The following is an 18,549-nucleotide window of genomic DNA, read 5'->3' as shown; positions in this document are numbered from 1 at the left end:
TAACCAAATAGATAAGTCTAGTGAAGTAAAATATAATTTTGTAATCCAGGCAAAATTCAGAAACATCTCTGAAAATTTTATTATATTCATATCCCTGGAGAATTGTGGCCTTATACAATATTCTGTTAAGAGTCATACATGTTTTTGTAAAAATAAATGTTGTAATGAAAAGAAAACAGACTGTATAAATGCAAGATTTAAGCTTGAAATCCATCTCTGAATTAAGTTAATCTCTGTTATATTCTGTGTGAAAAATTATGCATATATTAATATCTATCTTCTATGATATAAGAAATAAATGAGCTTATAAATGCAAAAGTGATAAAAAAGCCTGGGAAACACAATATAATTGATTTTATTATTCAGTTGTTAGCCCATTGTACTGCTAGATTTGATGCAGTGGCTAAATAAAAATTTAAAAATCAAAACAAAACAAAACAGAAAACTTGCAATCTAAAGGTCTGTCACCTGAAGGTGAACCATAAAAGAGCTGAATGTTATTTGTCTAGGACCAGCTGGCAGAAAGCCTAAGTCAAGTTAGTATTTCAATTTCATTATGGGTATTTAAAGACCACACACATTCACACACATTCACACACCTGGGCCCCATTTTGTAAATTCTATTATGCCAATTGCAGGCTTGGCACAATCACTAAGTAGAGCTGCTATCAAAAGGTCACTTTTACTCATTCCTTTAGAGCCATTAAAGAATATGCATCAATTACATATCTTGCCTTGACTGTTAGAAAGGTCAAAAGTTGTAAAAAGGCATACCTTTAACTTAAACATGTGATTGTGCTTCCTGAAAATTACAGCTCTTGCATTTATTTATAAAAGATAACAATATTTTCTCAAAGGGCAAGAACTGCAAAAACCATGAAATTTGTTTTTATAGTTTCATGTTTTTTAGCTGATATACAAATTATCTGTGGTGTTGAGGGAATAATGTTAGGCAAAGAACAAAACAGTGATTTAATTTTTAAAAACGTGTCCTTTTAATGATAAAAGTGGTTTATGTTTAGTGTAAACAAGAAGAGGCCAATGTTCTAAGAGCAGACTGGAAAACAAACACACACACAGCCTACACACATATATACACAAAAATAGCCCTCTACTTGGTATGCTAAATGAGATATAAGATTATTGCATTTACGAAAATCGCTTTTGTCCTTTTAAAACATATTATTTGCCAGCTACTTTAACCGTTCTCAAATAGTATGTCTTTGAAACTGTATAAAATTCTATGGGCTAGGGGACAGGGTGTTTCAAAGAAAGAGAAGAAAATAAGTAAAAATACCTTTTTTTTTTTTTGGTAAACCTAGAGAGCATTAATTATCAGCCTAGCAATACCACAAACAACACAAAAGATCCAAAAACACCCTATTAGATTTTAAAAGTTGATTTTATTTTTCTTGAATTATTTTATTTAAGTGAGTTCAGTCTCAAAAATAATAAGATCAAACAGGAAATAAAATACAAGAAAATAGATAAACTAAGGGTCAATACCTAGAAAAATTACCTTAAACATTTTACATGTCACGTTATAATTTTTAATAAAGTAAAATAAGACATGCAAAAAAATGGAATCACGTTACAAATACTGTTTTAAGAACTGTTTTTAACATATCAAGAATTGTTTTCCATGTACCTATTTCTTTCTGTATGTCATTATTTTTAGCGGCTGCATTTTACTCTGTTAGACAGCTGTATTTATTCTCTATCAATGAAAAGTGTATTTCCAGGCTTTCATAATCAAAAGCATATTTTTCTTCATATATTTTTATGTTTTCCTGGGTATTTAGTAATAAATTACACATATTGGCATCCTTGGACCCAAAGGTAAGGGAAAGTTTAAGGATTTGAAGCCACACTAGCAATTTCCTTCATCTACTTGTACCAATTTATTTGTCCAAACACAATGTGTGAACTTTTAGTATCACGTCATTTGTATCTCTTTACTTAATCAGTTCTGAATTCACAAAAATCAGGGAATTTAAAACTAATAATTATTATTTTTTTGCAAAATTAGGTTTTCTCAGATTTCTGTACAACATTACATATACATAGAAAGACAATTAAAGAAAACACATAAAATTTTGAACCTCAGCTCTACCAACTGTGAATTCTACATTCAGCAAACGTATGTTTAATCTGTGAAGACTAAATCATTCTCACATTTCTGGGAATTAAGGAAATCTAAAATTAATGCATCCATCATTCAATTCTATGAGGTAAGTACAGTATTACATTTTATAGACAAAACATAGTATCTTGTCCAAGAATTTCATTTCAAAAACAATACTGTTAATCACTTCAAATTTTTATTTTTATTTTTTGTCTTTTTAAATAATTTTTATTTTTTAAGTTTTGCAGCATATTGTAGATGTATATATTTATGTGGTACATTTTATAACTTTTAGTTTTCAGTGCACCCTCAACTATTATATTTTTGCCATATTGTTATCTGAAATATATAAGAGATGTAGGTAGGTTACATCTGAAAGGGGAATTTCTGTCAGTGGAATGAATAAACACACAGGTCTCTGTCTCCCAAGCATGGTTAGAAATGGGAGAAGTACAGAATATTTTCTTGCTCCCCACAATGATATATTAATTAGGCTTCTGCATTTTTTAAAATTTGGTGCTAAATGCCTTTTAGTGGATGGAGACTCCAAAATCTAAATTAAATTATTTGTTAGTCTTAGTTTTCACAGTCTCTTTTCATTTCCATAAATTTTGATTTTCTGTAGACATTTTAGTTTGCAATTGGGCAGATTGCATTAGCTAATAGCCAGTTGCTCTTTTTTGGCTGAAATTTACTCTGATGTTTCAAGAAACCTCTGTGTTCACTAACTAAAAAAGTAAAGAAAGCCAAATATTATTTTTCCTTTATCTGACCTTAGATTAATTCATTCAAAGGACAAGATATGCCAGAGTCATAAAACACTCCTAAGATTCTATTGTTTTAATAACAGTAGTAGATTATTTCCCTTAATGGGTAATTATAGTTTGACTTTTACTTGTTCATTCCATAAATTCATGAGAATCTGTGTTCCAACACAAGATGCTTACATTGAATCATTTTTAAGTTGACCAAGGGAAACTTAAACTACCTTTTAATTCCTACAATAACATATGGGAAAGCTATTTTAATTTTTGTTCTACAGAGGAGGGCTAACTTTTAAAAAGACATTTCTATTGTTGTTCAGCTGGTTAATGACAGAAGTATATTTTGCATCCAGAGCTGTACGACTAAGAAAATATTCTATTCTTACTAAAGCATATCACTGCCTCTCCTCACACTCCACCCCTATGCCTGAACCCAGAAAATTAATATAACAGTAAGAAGAATGTGAATGAGGATTTTTACACTGAGACACATTATGAGCTTGTCAGTACATAGATTATAAATTTAATTATGTGAATAAACTCCTGTGAGGTATTAGAAAAATGGAAAACTAGTTTTCATTCAATCATGAGTCTTATATGCAATCACAGGTCCCAGACGATCACCACCTAAACACTAAAAACATGCAAGAAAATTTTGCTGATTTTTACGACTTGAATAGAGAAATGTTTGGAAAGCTGCTAATCCTTGAGTTTTACTTATTGCCTCTACTTCTAGACATGGAAGTAGAACAGTAAGTGATGTTTGGGCTCATTACTCCACTTTCTGAGCCTGGATATCTTCATGAGTACAAGAGCCAATCTTATAGTATTAACTAGAAGCAACTAGAAGCTTCCCTAAAAGCAACTGGAAGATTTACATAATAGCTACAAAAATAGCATTTATTGTGTGTTTGCTATATTCCAGGCATGGTTCTAAGAACATTATATGTATTCATTCATTTAATTTGCACATGGCCTTATGAGCTAGGTCCTATTATCATTGATGTTTTACAGACAGAATAGAAACGCGGAATTAAGTGTTTACCAAATGCACCCCAAGCAATCCAGACTCCAAGATCTGTGCTATTAATCATTGTGTTCAGCTGCTTTTCATCAACCAAAGGATGGTTTGAAAGTACTTTGTAAACTGCTATTCAGTAGGTAATTTTTACTAATTATTTCAAATATTGTGTTATTTCATTATATATATGCCTATAATATGTATGTATCTACTGCATATTATTTAATCAAAACTGTCACTTACTGTATGTGTTATATGCTCTGTTATAACTATTTCAGTAGGCTCAGTTAGGCATAAAAATATGTTTTATATATTTACATAGTTCAAATGAGTGATCTTGCTGGATAATACTTCTTTAATTACTTATATGTGGCAGTAATCTCATTTTCAATGTGAAGACATCAACAGAAGATACAAAACTGAAATTGAGTGTCTTTAATCGTAAACTTTCTTGACTCGTTGAGGTAGCTTTCTTTCTTTCTTATGCAGGGTTGTTACGAACGTTAAATTCACACAAAGTGCTTATGGCCGCTCCTCAGATAGTGCCTGCTTCCCTTCATTCCTCATATATACATGGCAGAGCCAATGAGCTGAGAACAGAAGTTCAGAGTGCCTTCTCCAAGACGAAAGTATACAGCAGTAGGCATTAGTGCACCATTCTCTGTTTCTTCGCCTTCAGAGGCATGAGTGGCCATTGTCAGCAGGACAAAACTGCAGCAGCTCAGACCACTGAACAGCTCCATGAAGGTCAGCTGCTTTCTACATTCATGATACCTATAAACGATTTCATGTAAGCTAGAAATGAACTTGTTTCTGTGTGTATATGCTTGTGTGCGCATGTGTGTGTGTAATCCAAATGTAACACAAACCTAATTTATCCTGATTAAAACAATACTTCACATAAACTCTGGACCTTTTCAATCATAAATAAATATCAGTTGTTACTGTATTTGGTTATTATTATATTTGCTAATGTTATTATCATCATCGAACTATGACATTCTGCAATCCCATTTATTTGTCCTTTTGTATGACTAGGGTTGTCTTGGAAAAAACTGGAATTATTCATCGTTGTCAAAACGTCTAAATTGGGGCTATACAACATAGTTACTGATATTGAGAAGTTCACCAGAAACTTTAGCCATTGCATCATGACCAAGATTTTGAAAGCTTCCTGACCCAAAAGTAATTTTAAATGTTAATTGGACAAAATATATTGGTAAAATACAGAAATTAAAATAATTACTGAAAAACAGATGCTTGAGATTTGAATCAGTAGGTCTTGCTAAGGGCTACCATTTTAAATTTTAGCATTTATTTCTTTGTTAATATAAAATTTGCTTATTTTTATCCTGTGAAAGAATAATTAAAATAGTGACTGATCTTTCAGAAATAACATCTTTCATAAGTTTGTGCTTATCACATTTCTGACAAGCACATTACTATTATCAATGGTTTCTCATCCGAAACTGCTGATTAAGGGACATCCATTCCTCAATTATGCCAATTGATTTTAATGATTGTTCATATGAGATCACTGAGTGTGGGCACCTCTGCACTGAGGCACAAGTTGCATTGCCCCTGATTGTGTTCATTTACGTATCATTGGGATATATTTTCATGGTTATGGGAAGAGCAATTGCAAATGATATTGCCATGTGAAGAAAAACATAACCAAAAGAAATAATGCTCACTTCTCTAACTGTGGCAGGAGTTAAGCTCAGTTTACTTAATCTTCGACTTTACTATGCTATTTCACTGATTTATTGAAGGTCATCACTACTCATGTTTGTGGGTCTGAAATTACAAAGTTTTAGAAATTTTATAATTTTCCCACATTCTCAGGGTATTCCAGCAAACTGAGCATGACTCTAAGGGAAACTTCACAGGACATAAAGGAAAAAATAATAACAAAAGCATAGTACATTAATGGAAGACTTAAATTGGATTCCCTAAGATCCATCGCAGAATCTTTTTTTTTCAGAACTCTTACATATTTCAACAATAACTTATATTTTTCCATTGTAACTGTATCAACATTTTTGACATTTTTATGAAGCTGCCTTTCCCTTAAGTATACATTATGTGCCTATTTTATTTTATTTTTTTTAGTTGTTGTTTTGTGTTGTTTTGTTTTGTTTTTTGAGACAAGGCCTTGCTCTGTCATCCAGGCTGGAGTGCAGGGGCATGATCATAACTTAATGCAGTCTCTACCTCCTGGGCTTAAATGATCCATCCTCCTACCTCAGCCTCCTAATGTGCTGAGATTACAGACATGAGCCACTGCGCCCAGCCTACGTCTGTTTTATTAACAAATTCATGTCTGACATTGAACAAAATGCCTCACACTTACCAAAATATTAAAATTTCTCACTACTGACAGTAAATGACATGAACTGTTTCAGTCTTTGTGCAGGTCAATTTTGCAAATTTAATTAAAATTCTAAAAATATATTTATTTTCCTTAAGTGATTAAATATTTAGAAACTTATCCAATTAAAATAACTTCCATGGATTCAAAAACTACGTGCATAAACAGAGACTTCACAAAATGATTGTAAAAATTCCTTTTTTTTTTTCCCTGTGGCTGCTCGCTGTCCCGTTCCGCGCCAGCTCCCAGTTCGCCTCGTCGCCATGCCTCGGAAAATTGAGGAAATCAAGGATTTTCTGCTCACAGTCCGACAAAAGGATGCCAAATCTGTCAAGATCAAGAAAAATAAGGACAATGTGCAGTTTAAAGTTTGACACTGCAATACCTTTACACCCTGATCATCACTGACAAAGAGAAGGCAGATAAACTGCCCCCTGGTTTGGCAGTGAAGGAACTAAAATGAACCAGACACACTGATTGGAGCTGTATTAAAATACTAAAAATTCTAAAAAAAAAAAAAAAAAATTCCTTTTGGTTTTCCATATGCATGTGCATCTACTTATGTAATATGTTTATTTTACATACGCATACTATTTACATTTTTAAATTCTCAGTGTATTTTAATCATGCATGGATTAAATAACTACAAAGTATCTGTAGTTTTAATACTTTACAATGATTTGAAACAGTGTGGTAAATCCTTATATACTAACATGGAGAGACGCATGATGCATAGTTAAGAAAAAAATGAAAACGTAAAATAAAAAGGCTTATAATAATGTGTATGCATTCACACATGAATATTCTTTCAATTCTCAAAAATATATTTAGTAGATAGTGCCTCTTGGAATAGTATAAAAAGGGACTCTATTTACTTTTTCAGTTTATAATTGAGCACAAATAATTAAAAAGAAGCTACTATATTAACATTATTTCCTAATCATGTATTTAACTGAGATAGGAAGGAGAAAAATATGACAACATAAAGGGGAAAAGTAAAATCATTACCTACAGTAGAAAATAATAATTATTTTTAAACTGTGTATTAACCATGCCAGGTAATCTCAGTATTCAGCTTTTTATTAGGAAAAAAATTCAATTTTTATTTTTTTAATTTTTATTTTTTTTAAATTTTTTTTTATAATTTCTCTCCCTGAAAATTTCTTTTTTTAATTTTTTTATTATTTTTTATTATTATACTTTAAGTTTTAGGGTACATGTGCACATTGTGCAGGTTAGTTACATATGTATACATGTGCCATGCTGGTGCGCTGCACCCCCTAACTTGTCATCTAGCATTAGGTATATCTCCCAATGCTATCCCTCCCCCCTCCCCCCACCCCACAACAGTCCCCAGAGTGTGATGTTCCCCTTCCTGTGTCCATGTGTTCTCATTGTTCAATTCCCACCTATGAGTGAGAATATGCGGTGTTTGGTTTTTGTTCTTGCGATAGTTTACTGAGAATGATGTTTTCCAATTTCATCCATGTCCCTACAAAGGACATGAACTCATCATTTTTTATGGCTGCATGGTATTCCATGGTGTATATGTGCCACATTTTCTTAATCCAGTCTATCATTGTTGGACATTTGGGTTGGTTCCAAGTCTTTGCTATTGTGAATAATGCCACAATAAACATACGTGTGCATGTGTCTTTATAGCAGCATGATTTATAGTCCTTTGGGTATATACCCAGTTAATGGGATGGCTGGGTCAAATGGTATTTCCAGTTCTAGATCCCTGAGGAATCGCCACACTGACTTCCACAATGGTTGAACTAGTTTCCAGTCCCACCAACAGTGTAAAAGTGTTCCTATTTCTCCACATCCTCTCCAGCACCTGTTGTTTCCTGACTTTTTAATGATTGCCATTCTAACTGGTGTGAGATGGTATCTCATTGTGGTTTTGATTTGCATTTCTCTGATGGCCAGTGATGATGAGCATTTTTTCATGTGTTTTTTGGCTGCATAAATGTCTTCTTTTGAGAAGTGTCTGTTCATGTCCTTCACCCACTTTTTGATGGGGTTGTTTTTTTCTTGTAAATTTGTTTGAGTTCATTGTAGATTCTGGATAGTAGCACTTTGTCAGATGAGTAGGTTGTGAAAATTTTCTCCCATTCTGTAGGTTGCCTGTTCACTCTGATGGTAGTTTCTTTTGCTGTGCAGAAGCTCTTTAGTTTAATCAGATCCCATTTGTCAATTTTGTCTTTTGTTGCCGTTGCTTTTGGTGTTTTAGACATGAAGTCCTTGCCCATGCCTATGTCCTGAATGGTAATGCCTAGGTTTTCTTCTAGGGTTTTTATGGTTTTAGGTCTAACGTTTAAGTCTTTAATCCATCTTGAAAACCCCATTGTCTCAGCCCAAAATCTCCTTTAGCTGATAAGCAACTTCAGCAAAGTCTCAGGATACAAAATCAATGTACAAAAATCACAAGCATTCTTATACACCAACAACAGACAAACAGAGAGCCAAATCATGAGTGAACTCCCATTCACAATTGCTTCAAAGAGAATAAAATACCTAGGAATCCAACTTACAAGGGATGTGAAGGACCTCTTCAAGGAGAACTACAAACCACTGCTCAAGGAAATAAAAGAGGATACAAACAAATGGAAGAACATTCCATGCTCATGGGTAGGAAGAATCAATATCGTGAAAATGGCCATACTGCCCAAGGTAATTTACAGATTCAATGCCATCCCCATCAAGCTACCAATGCCTTTCTTCACAGAATTGGAAAAAACTACTTTAAAGTTCATATGGAACCAAAAAAGAGCCCGCATTGCCAAGTCAATCCTAAGCCAAAAGAACAAAGCTGGAGGCATCATGCTACCTGACTTCAAACTATACTACAAGGCTACAGTAACCAAAACAGCACAGTACTGGTACCAAAACAGAGATATAGATCAATGGAACAGAACAGAGCCCTCAGAAATAACGCCGCATATCTACAACTATCTGATCTTTGACAAACCTGAGAAAAACAAGCAATGGGGAAAGGATTCCCTATTTAATAAATGGTGCTGGGAAAACTGGCTAGCCATATGTAGAAAGCTGAAACTGGATCCCTTCCTTACACCTTATACAAAATTCAATTTTTAAAACCTCTTTGCTTTACACGTAATTCATGAGTCAGTGTGGAGTGGTCATACACGAAGCTTCCATTTGCTTACTGCACTTTATTAAAAGTTTTGAAGCTGACAAAACTTTTCCAAAAAAACAAGAAAAGGATTTTGGAAATCTATTTAGAAACAATTCTGATTAATTCAGTATATGCTTTTTAAACGTCTCTTTTTACCAAGCAGTTTTGCATGATAATAGGGTATTTATTTCTTAACATTTCAAATTCTCTAGCTTTTGTATCCTTTTTACACCAAAAGTCATAATTATTTCCATAGCAACTCTATTCACTGTCAGAGGTAGAAATTTTTGACTTCTGTTGGGTATTTTTTAAGGAGCAAAGGAACATTTAAGCAACAAAAAGTGGTATTTTACAAAAATTGACAAGAATTGAGAGAGAAAAAAAGTACTGGGTGGTTCCTTTAATAACTTACACAGATAACTTATTAAAACTATAAGTTATTGCCAAAACTCAACATAATTTTTCTTTAGTAACTTCGTTTTAAATAATATATTTTTTCGCAGTCATAATTTCTTCTTGTACTGAGATAAGTCAACAACAATAAAATGAAGAATAAATATTTACATATTTATTTAGGGAATATGATATAAATATCTAATTTTCTGACTTTTTTATTTAAAAAAATGAATCAAAACTAAATTAAGTCAAAAATTCCATCTAAAAAGTAAAGAATTATTTTTCTCTCAACCCTCTCCAAATTTCTATCAACATGTTACTTAGTGTAGTATCATATATTGTAATTTAGAAAATAAACACTATTTACTTATGCTCTTTTATGAGCAATAGATAATAAGTATTTGCCATAACACATTCATGAATACAAGAATGATGAACTTTGAAGCAAAACTTGTTTTTCTTGCAGCTTTTATTGCTTGAAGTTACTGTTTGGCACCACTGGATGGAGATAGGGAGTTAGTAAATTAGAGGGGAATAGTTTTTATTTTATCATACCTATAGATTTGTTTACAGATGGCAGGTTATTTTAGCTGGATCTTCCTGACAGTTATTACTACCACCAGCAACAAAACATGCTTCATAAGTAGAGAAATTAGACAAAGAATATTAGACTTGCTGTGCCCCATGCCACATAGTGAGTTGATTGAGGATCCCAAGCTACTGGTTTCCCTCCTAATTCATTGTTTAGTAAATCAGCAAGTACAATAAAAGAACAAAAAGATTAAGTTAGCAAACATTTTAAATAGAGGTGCTTTATATGTGCTATCGTATCAGTTTATTGATGAAATTTTGACTTAAAAAAAGGAACTTTCTTTATACAGTTTATTTATATATTAAATTTAAAATGTACCAAACAACTTATATGTGAAAAGTATGTGTTGTAGCCTTTTCTGTAATAAATGTACACATCCTTTTGTCTCTACTAATAAGCATAATTTAGTGAAAGTAACAAAAAAGCAAGGAATTATACAAAAATTAGAGGAAATACTAGAACGGGACAAACTCTGGAACTAACACTCTCAAGTTTCAAAGTTGGAATACGAGGATTAAGTTGTGCTTTGTTGTAATGTCCCTTTCAGGGGCTGAGTGCTCAGCATGAGAATAATGACTCAACCCTGGGCAGATTTGAGCTCCCTCTGAGTTTTCAATGAAATCCCATATTAAGGCTAATTATGTTACTACTCTTCTAGCTGCCTGGTTTGCAACCTCCTTCTGCTTTTCATATCTCTATGACCATATTAAGCCAGTTTCTTGTTTATTTCTGTTTTCATCTCCCCCACCACGTGAGCCTCTTTCAGCAGGAATTGTGCCTAGTTTTCCTCTGAATCTCAGACCATTATTTGATAAAGGGTTCAAATTCAATACGTTACTTTTGACTATAAGGATACAATTTGATAAACAAGTCAATGAGGTAAAAAAATCACTACCTTTCTCCCAATTTCTACCTGTCCCCTCAAAATTCTGCATTTATGTCATCAAAATACATTTCCCACTGAAATAATAAATTTTACAGTGGAATAGTATATAGTTTGGAGAGTTTACTAGTTTATCACATGAAGTTTCATTTTATCTTTAGAGAGGTATTAAGCAATATTTCAATATTTTTAGGGAATATTTCTACATCAAGCCCTATATAGTTATTATTTTACAGGGAAGGAAACCAAACTTCAAAGTGTTTAAATGAATTGCCCCAAATCAAAGAGGTAACAAAAGGCAGAGCTCAAGTTCAAAGACAGCATCCCAAATCCTTTTTTCTCAGTCTAGGGACTTTTTTCTTCCTGACACTGCACTGTGATTCTAGAAGTAAGCTGAACTCTTTAGACGCATAACACATTAAGCCATGATTAGACATTCACACTTCACATAACTTCTTAGATATATTTTTTAAATTATAAGGTAACTACAGTTCTGGTTAATATTATAAAAAACTCGAATAACATGAGGATGCATCTTTAAAAAAGGAAATTTCATGGATAATTCACCAAGAAAGACAATATCCTGGAGCTTAAAATAAACCTCAACAAATGTTAAAGATTGAAATTATACTCTGGCCTAATGGAATCAAACTACAAATTCAAAACATAAGATAACACGAAAATCTTGAGATACTTAGAAATTAAAACAAACAAAATCAATAATACATGCCTAAAATAGTCTCAGAAATTTTAAAATACGTAATTGAGAATGAAAATACAACATACTAAAACATGTAGGATGCAGTTAAAACCACGCTGAGAGAAAAATTTATAGTAATAATACTTATGTTAGGAAAAAGAAAAGGTGTCAAATCAATCATCTACTGTCCCACTGACATAAGATATGACATTGAATGACTAGAAAGGGAAGATTTATTTTATTGGTTATTTTAGCCCAAAGGGAAAAAAATGAAAGGAAATAATATAGATGAGACCCAAAAATCAATAGAATGACTGAAAGAGACTCAATAGAGAAAATCAATGAAACTACATGCTGGTTCTTTGAAAGATTCAATAAAATTGATTAAACTCTATTTAGTAATATTGACAAAAATAGAGAATAAACAAGTCACCAGTATTAAGAATAAAAGCAGTTATCACTACAGATCCTGCAACCATTATAAGGAACATAAAGGAATAATTTTTTAAATTACATTCATAAATTTGACAACTTAGAAACAAAATGGACCAATTCCTTAAATCCAAAAACTGCAAAAACTCATCAAAGATGAAATAGATAATATGAATGAAGCTATAACCAAAAAACTGGAATTTTTCATTCAAAATCTTCTCAGTGAAAGAAATCTCCCAATTCTAAATGGTTTAACTGAAGAATCTGTCAAACATTTAAGGAATAATTAACACTAATTTTACACAATCTCTTTCAGAAAACAGAAGATTAGGGAACATTTTATGAAGCAAATATTATCCTGATATTCAGTCCAAACAAAGACAATATAAAAAGAAAAATATAGATAAAGTTATCTCTGGAAGTTAGATATCCTAATACTCAACAAAACTTAGAAAATTGAATCTAACAATATACAAAAAGAATTGCACGGCATGATTAACTGGGATTTTCTTCAGGTAGGTAAAGTTGGTTTAACACTTGAAATCAATCAATGTTACCTTCCATGTCAACAGTCTTCAGAATAAAAATTATATTATTCAGTGTAGAAAAAGCATTTGACAAAAGTCAATATATTTTAATGATAAAAACAGTAAGTTAGGCATGAATGAAAACTACTTTGACTTGATAAAGAACATCTACAAAATCCCTGTAACTACATTATCTTTAATGTGAAATATTAAATTATTTACCTCTAAGATTGAGAACCAGTCAAGGATATACAGTCTCAGTATACTTTTTCAACGTAGTACTGAAAGTCTTACCCACTGCAATAAGGTAAAATAAACAAAAAAATTAAAAACCCACATTTATATTTGAAAGGAAAAAATACAACTGTTTTTTTTTGTTTTGTGTTGTTTTGTTTTGCAGAAGACATGGGAATATACAAAAGAACAAACTCCCAAAACTAATAACAGAGTTCAATAAGGCTGTAGCAAAATATAAACTCACAAAAATAAACTGCATTTCTATCTACTAAAACAGAACATGTAGAAACCAAAATTAAATATATAGTACCACTTACAGTTGCTTCAGAGAAATGAAATACATAGAAATAGACCTAATAAACATGTACAGGATATACATATATACTCAAAATTATAAAATGCTCAAGAACTGAAAGAAGACCTAAGTAAATGAAAAGACATACTATGTTCATAGACAGGAAGACTCAAAGATTCACAGTAAAGATGTCAAAGCTCTACAAATTAATCTACAGTTTTAATGAAATTTTTATAAAAATTCCAGCCAGGTTTTTGTGCATATACAAAAGCTTTTTCTAACCATTATAAAATATACAGATCTTAGGTATATTATGAAATATACCTAAAACAATCTGGACAAAGAATAATAACAGAAGAAATCCTTCCACTCTATATTAATGCTTATTACATAGCTATATTAATCAAGGCGGGGCAATATTGGCAATGATATAAACACATAAGTCAATAAAACAGAATAGAGAACCCAGAAGTAGACTCAAATTTGCCCAACTAAATTTTGACAAAGACACATACACACAAAAATATTCCATGCAGGAAGGATATCCTTTTTCACAAATCATTCCGGGGTATCTGGATGTCCATAGGCCAAAAGAATGAATGTAGACTTAAACGTCTTACTTTATACCAAAACTAACTCATAATTCATCATGGACTTGCAAGTAAAACATTAAGCTATAAAACTTTTAGAAAAAAAAGAGTAGCATAATATTGTACTATGGGATTGATAATGTGCACAGATGTAATACATATGACAACAGTAGCAAATATCCCTGTAAGAAAGTAATCTATTTAAAATCCACAGATGTTTTTAGTAGATTCCATATGTAAGATTACACAGTAATTGCCTTTTTGTGTCTGGTTTATTCAATTTAACATAACATCCTCCAGATTCATCCTTGTTGTTGCAAGTGACAAGCTTTCCTTCTTTTTATGGATAAATAATATTTCATTTTGTTCTATTCCAATAATATTCTGCATTTTCTTCATTCATCCATATATATATGTGTGTGCATATATATTTAATATATTATATATATTTTATATATATTATATATATTATATTTAAATATATATAAATAATATATTTAATATTATTTGTAATAGATTATTTCAATCTCACTAATATAAGCTTATTTTAAATGATATTATAGAGGAAAGCTATGAAATAATAGGAACCATTCTATATATATTACAGTCACTGTATATATATTGCTGTATATATATATCATAGTTACTATATATATATATTATAGTTACTGAATAACGTGGAGGGAATATTAATAAATTTCCTTGAAGTGTCCACTTCCTTTTCTGCTGTTGTTTTTAGAGTTTTAAAGGCTTTTTTAAAAATTGTGTGGCAGTTGTGTAGATATGTATTCAACTATTGTTTTTTACCACAAGGAGAGTAGTTACGTACTGTTCCTACTTCTTTTACATAGAATATGAAAGTGACTGTTAAAATAATGGCTGATATAAGTGAGCTTTATGGATCAGATATATTCTCTCTTTCTATATTTTCATATACGTTCTTAATTATTTGAATGGTTCATATTATTATGTAGCTTTCCTCTATAATATCATTTAAAATAAGCTTATATTAGTTAGATTGAAATAATCTATTACAAATAACATTAAAGCATGCATTTTATTGAGAGGCAGAAACTCCTATCCATGCTGGTGGAAATGCACAGCACTCCTGGAGAACAATTTGACAATAAATAGTAAAATCTTATCGTGTGCACAGCATTGAACTGAGGAATTCTTCTATGTGGGATGAATTCAAAATACACAATTGTAATTGTTCTCAATTTTAGCCTCAAGAACATTTATTGCCCAGTTATATATTATGTCCTAATATTTATAGTGATGTAAATAATCAAAAACATGTGCTTGAATATGGTACCTCTTTATAATGGAGTGTTGTGGAATAATTACAGGTAAAATCACAGAAAAATCTTAAATGACAAGAAGAATATACCCAATATGCCATGTAAATGCAAAAGCAAATTTAATGTACCTGATATATATATAGAGATAAAGTGGTAAATACTAAAAGCATATTTTCCAAACACTGGTAGTAGCTATGTCTAAGGTGGTTGTTGAGTTTGCTTTTTCAGTTTTCCAAATTATCCCAGAGAATATACATAATTTTTATTAAGAAAATAGCAGTAGTTTTGGAAAATAATAGATTTAAGAAGTAGGAACTGTATTGTGAAATATCCGAAATGACTAATATATTATTTTTATTTACTGCTTTTTTTTTTTTTTTTTTGAGACAGAGTCTCACTCTGTCACCCAGGCTGGAGTGCAGTGGTGCCATCTCAGCTCACTGCAAGCTCCGCCTCCCGGGTTCACGCCATTCTCCTGCCTCAGCCTCCTGAGTAGCTGGGACTACAAGTGCCTACCACTACGCCTGGCTAATTTTTTGTATTTTTAGTAGAGATGGGGTTTCACTGTGTTAGCCAGGATGGTCTCCATCTCCTGACCTCGTGATTGCCTGCCTCAGCCTCCCAAAGTGCTGGGATTACAGGCATGAGCCACTGAGCCAGGCCTATTTATTGCTTTAAGTATACATAGAGTGTCTGCTTTGTGCTGGGCATCATGCTAAGTTAACAACTGATAATGCTAAGCTAGAATTAAGTTCAGAAAGAGAATAAGCACAGCAATAATAATACAATTAAGTTAGTGTTATCAAATACGTTTGAATAGAATTCAAATAAAATGTAGAAAAACTTTGACTAATTTGAATGTTTCTTTTTATTATACCAATTAGTCTTGGACTTCATCATTTTATTGTTCATACATGACAAATTTTTATAAGAATTTGTCACCCAGTGTCTTTGAATGATTTAGTTTTTCCTAAATTAACCCTAAATGTTTATAATGCATTTCTTCATGCACAGTTGTAAAAGTGATTTACGTTTCATAACTTTTCTTTTCATCTACCTCCTGGTAATATTCAGGCATTGTTTTTAGTTCTCCTTTCTGGAGGATTAATTTAAACAAATTTTGGCAATAAGTTGGTATTTTTTTATACAGTTTTTACCTGCTTATAGGGACACATGACTTTCAGAAACTCCTAGGTTAAATAAGTACACTTGTACTTCTACAGTGCAGGGATGGTTTTAATATATTTATTTAAAATGTCCAACCTTGTTTTTATCCATCCTGGCTGTGCCATTTACCAAAATTCAAAAAAGAAAAAAATCAAAGAGAATATTTATGTTAACCCATAAGAACCTAGAATAACACAATAAAGAAAAACAGTTTCTGAAATTTTTAATTAAAGGGCTATTGAAACCACATTCTTAAATTATTTATTTTCTACACATGACTAAAATTTCAGTTGAGCAAAAATTTTTAAAAGGACAAAAGGAAAGCATTTGAGAGAGGCATAACTATTGGGCATAGCTAGACAAGGGTGGAGAACTAATTATTTTTGTCTTTTTTTCCTGTATTTTTTTCCAGGGTAAGGTATGATTTTGGCCTGTGTATTTTCCACCTCCAGATAATACTGCATTTCAGAGGTTCATCCAAACAAGAGTAATACAGTGTAGCAGTAAGTCATCTATTTTCTGTCTGTTAGAGTAAGACTACCTTCTATTTTGATGTTAAGCCTTTTGTGAGAGGGTTCTAATTTTACTTACAGAAAATTGCAGAAATAGTAAAGACAGTTTCCATATATCTCTTGCATATTTTCACCAAATGTTAACATCTTGTATAGCCACTGTGTAATGATCAAAACCAGAAAATTAAAACCAGTATAATAGTATTAACTAAACTAAAGAACTTATTCAAATTTCACCTGTTTTTTTTTAACTACGATTATTTCATTTCCGTTCCAGAATCCCACTTAGGATCCCACATTGCATATACTTTTTTATTTTCTTCAGTCTCCTACAGTCTATAACATTTTCCTCTTTTATTATTTGTGTTTTATGATCTTGACACTTTTGAAGAGCATTGATCAGTTGCGTTTTTCAATTGTTTCTTAGTTTGAGTTTGCTTTTTCCTCGTGAATGGACTGAATTGTGTTTTCTTGGCAAGAGTACCATAGAAATGGCAGTGTTTTCTCAGTGCATTTGCATTCCAGAGATCATGATATTGATATATCTTATTACTGGTGATGTTGTCTTGGATCACTTGTGCAAGGTAGTTTCTCCAGGTTTCACCACTCTAAAGTTAGTATCATTCTCTTTGTAATTAATGAATATATTGGGTACATGCTTTGTGAGTCTGAAATTCTATTTCTCCTTAAAATTTTACTGACTAATTTTAATGCTGGCCAGTGAATGCTGTCTTCATTACTTATTAAAGTGGTTCTTTCTAAATGGTGATTTTTCTATTTCCCTCTTGCATTTTACATTTAAAAAGAAGATAGAATCCTTCTCTATTTATTTGTATTCATATACATTCATAAATATTCATTTTATTTGATGGTTATCAAATAAAAATCGTTTATTTGATGGTTATCAAATAAAATCGTTTATTTTATTTGATGGTTATCAAATAAAATCGTTTATTTTATTTGATGGTTATCAAATAAAATCGTTTATTTTATTTGATGGTTATCAAATAAAATCGTTTATTTTATTTGATGGTTATCAAATAAAATCGTTTATTTTATTTGATGGTTATCAAATAAAATCGTTTATTTTATTTGATGGTTATCAAATAAAATCGTTTATATTATTTGATGGTTATCTTGATGAAGAGTCAAACTCTGTAAAATATTTGAAGAGATGTTATCTGAGCCAAATATGAGTGACCATGGCCTGTGACACAGCCCTCAGGAGTTCCTGAGAGCATGTGCCCAAGGTGGTCGGGGTACAGCTGGGTTTCATACATTTTAGGATGGCAGGAGACATTAATCAAATACATTTAAGAAACACATTAGTTTGGTCCAGAAAGGCAAGACAATTTGAAACTGGCGGGGGGCAGTGAGGGAGAAAGTGAGGAGGGAGTTTCCAGACTATAGGTAAATTTAAATATTTTCTGGTTGACAATTGGTTGAGTTTGTCTAAAAACCTGAGGTCAATAGAAGGGAATGTCTGGGTTGCCA

General features: G+C 31.8%; 1 long non-coding RNA gene and 1 pseudogene across 1 annotated transcript in view; one reads left to right on the top strand and one right to left on the bottom strand.

Annotated features, from left to right (window-relative positions):
• LOC109025645 (uncharacterized) overlaps positions 1-18,549 on the bottom strand; it is a 548,608-nt gene that overhangs the window by 43,745 nt on the left and 486,314 nt on the right. The gene's annotated exons all lie outside the window — the stretch shown is intronic.
• On the top strand, positions 6,539-6,806 carry LOC101132989 (large ribosomal subunit protein eL38-like; annotated as a pseudogene).

This window comes from Gorilla gorilla, chromosome 12 (genome assembly GCF_029281585.2).
Source record: "Gorilla gorilla gorilla isolate KB3781 chromosome 12, NHGRI_mGorGor1-v2.1_pri, whole genome shotgun sequence".
Lineage (NCBI taxonomy): Eukaryota > Metazoa > Chordata > Mammalia > Primates > Hominidae > Gorilla > Gorilla gorilla.
This window is presented reverse-complemented; position numbering and strand designations above follow the sequence as displayed.